The sequence below is a fragment of the Fopius arisanus genome, unplaced genomic scaffold, assembly GCF_000806365.1.
Source record: "Fopius arisanus strain USDA-PBARC FA_bdor unplaced genomic scaffold, ASM80636v1 scaffold00040, whole genome shotgun sequence".
In the NCBI taxonomy this organism is placed as follows: Eukaryota; Metazoa; Arthropoda; class Insecta; order Hymenoptera; family Braconidae; genus Fopius; species Fopius arisanus.
Window position 1 is genome coordinate 124,330 of NW_011887779.1, and position 4,886 is coordinate 129,215.

A 4,886-nucleotide genomic window follows, 5' to 3' on the forward strand; every position below is an offset into this window, starting at 1 on the left:
TTGTATTGTGTCGGTAAAAATGTTATTTTGTTACAATATATTTGTTCTCTGTTGAATTACATAAATCATATACACCCGAACAAAAATTGATGTCATTAAAAAAAAAATTCCCTCAAACTCGATATTTTCCCGGCGTGCGCTGAGAAAAAAATGTTCAGTCAAGTATGGTGTACTATACTTAAATATAATATTATATTAAACAATTATTCTTGCCGGTGTAGGACCTATGCTTTCCATGAATATTTGGGTATTAAATTACATCGTTCGATACTGCTATCATTACTTGGATCATTTGATCAAAAATTTATTTGCTGGAATGAAGATCCAATATATTTGATATAATATACTATATATTCAGAGAAAAGAGGCATTTAATTACTTGTTTATTTATTTTTGATAAGTATTTCAATGGCGGATCATTACGCGACTCTTGAAAGATGCACGAAAGTACAAACTTTATCGACTTTAGATTACCCCATCTCCCTGAAACTTCTATATTTCCTAACAACGATAAGACATGAATAAATATTAAGATCCTTACTCCAAGTTATTTCATCCTCCATGTAGATGAATGGATAATCAACTCTAAACTTTGATATCCTTAGGATAAACCAACAAATTAAAAACATTTAGTCTTCGTTTTTCTCCGTCTGGACTATCCATTTTTTGAGTGAATTTTTCTTGTAAAATTGTATCAAGAATTATCATCTCCCTTCCTACCTCAGCCACAATCTTTTTCAACAATTTCCTGTGACGTCACGAGATGTGAAACGCTATAAAAACTCGACCTTTTCTACAAAAAAATGACTGCCAGATTAGATTGTAGGAAATTTTTTTCTCCGTGCATCACAAACGGTTGAATCCTGTTAATCCTCGATCCCCATAAATTCTAATTCAAACCTGACACCGGGGTAATCCAAATAATTTTTTAACTCTAATTGGCCGCTCATTATTATGCTGAGCATCTCACGGTTAACATAACGGCCTGAGAGCATTCTGTGATCCTGGAAAATTCATTACCCCCCACAGGTACATAGCCGGTGCATTTAGTCACAGCCAATTGACCTTAAGATTAAATCTAATTTACAAGGATCTTCAGTGATTCTATTACAAGTACGATTCAAGATGGCTGCCGTTCGATTTCCGGTTGGGAGGAGGAGGCGAGCGAGTAATTAGTATTAGTGTGAGATTACCTCGTCGAAAGTCCAGGGTTATCTGATGCTTGGGACTGGCAGAGTTTCTCGCTCCAGGGCGATTCAAATCACAAAGTGATAGATCGTTACCTCTGCAGTTCATGTATCAGTTCTCAATAAATATTCACGTGTACGTGACTTAGTGCATGACTGCCATTGCTTACGATGTAAACATGCCCCGGCTCTATGCGAATATCGTGCACGCCACTATATTCACGAAAAAATACATTCCAGATAACTGGTGGGAGTCGCACCGCGGGTAGTGACTCCAGCGGTCATCCAGGCTAAGCAACGCTCAGATGGGTCAGTACTTGAATAGGTGCCCGGTTAGGCACATCTCTCGGCGTGTAGACTGCCAGCGTTAGTCACGAGTGTAAAGAGCTGCTATATTCACCGAGTCGGTGTGACTGATGAACACAGTAGAATCCCTGCATTACCGACCGTCTGCACTACTGATATTTTCCATGGTTTCCCTCAGTACAAGCCAAATGGGTGCAGTAAGGAAAGTCGGCCCATCACACCGCAAAAATAATGAGAGGATAGTAGGAGAGGCTGAAAGCTAAAACGAAGGGGTGTCTATCAAAACCATGAAAATACTGTGGTAATGGGAAAAGGAAATGTAAAATTACAAAAATACATTCCAGATAATTTCATAATTTACGTTTCCTTCCCAGCATCAGGTTTTTTTTTCAGAATTCTGTCGGAGCCAATACATTATGTGGTTAGCGAACTTCAGAGTCAATTTAACAAGTTTTTTCTCAGCTTGAGGTAATAAAAAATCAAGTAAATTCAATTGTCCAATAGAACTGTCTCCATGAAACCCTTCATAAATTCACGAGATAGAAATCGTAAAAAGTAAATGTGTAAAAAACTCACGTTAAACAGGCATAATAAAAGGGATATGACATATAACTTAAGTAGTCGGGCTCGGTAATGTCTGTCCATTTATATATCTTAATGCATCCAGAAAGACGTGAGTCCGAGGAATTCATTTTTCATTTGGTGGAGTGACGTGGACGATTAGGTTGAGGTCCAACTTGAAAAATTGATTCCTCAGTTTTCACTACTTTCTCCTCCGTTTTACATTCCATGGTTTATTCATGATTCATTCGAACTTGATTTAGAACTCCGACTGCAGTGGAGTTAATCTAGTAAAAAAGTCTGGATATGTCAAAAAGTAAAACTAAAAAGTATGTGGTGATACGGATTATTTTACGGTTTTAATCTTCTTTTTCGTCTTTTAGTTTATGATCCGAAATGGATATACTATCACGTGTACGCCATATAATTACCGGTAATTACCAGAGGCCCTGGCTTCCATTGAAGCATTACAACGGGAGATTTGAAACATGACTCGAAGGGATAGGTGCAATTCATGCAAAGTGAGACCGGTGGAGTTGAATATCACGTTTATACCTTCTCCCAGGCTTTCCACCAATGATATTCCCCGTCTCCTATTGGAAGGGACGGAAAAGCTGTTCAAGTTTCAATGCGAAATTCCTGATCGATATACTGTGCGAGAAATTGTTGTTCATCTTTATGGTCTTCCTTCAATTGTACTCCTGAATAGAAACTCCACGCGGAAATTTACGATTCTGATTTTTCGTGGAGATAAATGACAATGAAAGTTCGAAAAGGAAAAATATAAAGCCGAAGAAAAATCTGTTACAGATACACCTGAATTTATGATAATAATTAATGGAATATTCCAGTGGTTATGCCCTGTTTTGGTCAGACGACTTGTTGCTTCAGCATTTTGATGCGCTATTAAATTAATTATTAATTTAATGGGCCATTGTATCACATTTATTTACTAATCATTCACTTTATTCTCTATTAGCAAGAGTAATGTTTAATAGTTTAATGATGAGCTTGTAATATCCAATATTATCCGGCATCATTCCGCTCAACATTTTCAATTTCATAAGGTCTTATTCAACGGAGGAACAAATGTACATCGATATTGGTCGAGAATCTGCCTCAGGCAGCGCGAGAAATTGATATCCGGAGTGTGAAATATATGCCGTGAAAAAAACTAGCGCGAATATTCGGAGATCTCATACGAAATGAAAAAATAAAATATTCTTTTGTCTTCGCAAGTTGTTCGAATATCGCGCTAAAAACTGGCGCAGCAGCAAAACAAATTTGTCTCCATCGGGCAGACACTGTAATCTCTTTCATCCACAGCGGTAATGCCATTAACGTTATGCGCAAAACGAATTTGTGATTTTAAACATGGTGTGAATGCAGCACTGGAAGAAAAATAGAAATAAATCTGGCATTAATGTCTGAGACCGAAGGGACAATGTACAAGAGAGGAGTAAAAACTCGGCTGGCTGTCTGACATCAGAAGCTTCATCGCTAAAGTGGGCTTTCAACATGAGTGGTTACAATCGATGCGGACTATGTACGACTGGTGTCCAATCCCAGTGCTTATATAAGTGGATTTTCACTCAGATAAAAAGTTGTCATTACGTGATAATGGATTCAAGCAAAGACTCCAAAGGCTTTCCAAATTTTCCACCCCAAACTATTAGAACGTTTCGCTGCAGTCGACTTACAACTGATTAGGTTTAAATTGTTTGAGCTGTGATGGACTTGGTGGAGGTGTAATGAGTTTATGTACATTAGCTCTGGTGAAGCCAGGTGAAAAGTTTGAAGGAAGCAAGCCGAGGGAGGAGAACACACGTGTAACAGAGTCAAGAATTGCTTCGGGTGATGAAAACTCACGAATAGCTACTAGGGAATCGGCTTTTCTGACGAGTATCTCGACGAATACAGCATGCTGTTGTCGTTACTGTAAACTCAGTGGCGCATAACTTTCTTCTGCCTGAATCCTCATATGTCGTCTTATCACACCTTTTTCAGGTGATACTCTGGTGAATTCCAAAGGCGTACGGTGTTTTCGGAGTTTTGCTAGTATATGGGTAATTTTGCACTCGAACGAACGCTATTTGCACTCGATATCACGTATCACTAGAATGATTTATTATAAACGGGATTATAAAACAGCAGTACTAAATATTAAATGAAAATTTGATGATAAGGGATGAAATAGTGGAAGGGTGGGGAATTGATTGGCAGGAAATAATTGGTTATGTATAAGAGCAGTTGCTGCATCCGAAACAATTATTGTGACGGAATGGGAATCGTCAGCTGCGTCTCTATTGATGCTAATAATGCTCGTAGATCAATGGACAGGGGCGATAGATATACTTCACTAAGAAATTACCTAGTTTCAATGGAACCAATGGCATCCAACTTGATTCTAGGTTTGGAACTTAAACCGGAAATTTGATAGCTCCAGAGGCATATACAATCCTGGAGTTGTGTGCCTCCAGCCACCTGACTATATCGATCACCCAACACCTAACCACCATGTGAACTTGGTAAATTCGTAATAGTGAGAACTACCTCTGACCCACGGCTGGATAGATCCAAAGTAACTTCAAATGCACGGCAACATTTGAATTTACTCGACGACAAAACCGACTTTTAAGTGGTGCCCGTGCGGTTGCTACGGATTTCATTGGATAAAGTGCCACTTTACACTTTTCATCAGAGTGTTTCTCAGTCGGATACTTCCCAGTCCCAGGTCATTTGAAACTTTCAAACTTACCCTTTAGCGTCAGATAGTTATTGGAAAAAGTTGAAAAGGTACTCTGTAGAATAAAATTGCCGTGATACAATTGG

At 38.5% G+C, this 4,886-nt stretch overlaps 1 protein-coding gene across 1 annotated transcript in view; it reads left to right on the plus strand.

The window, feature by feature from the left end:
• Positions 1-311, plus strand: part of LOC105266613 (5-oxoprolinase) — a gene marked incomplete in the record, with an annotated part of 11,069 nt that extends 10,758 nt beyond the window's left edge. The window contains 1 exon segment of the mRNA XM_011304923.1: positions 1-311.
• Positions 312-4,886: the final 4,575 nt, after the last annotated feature.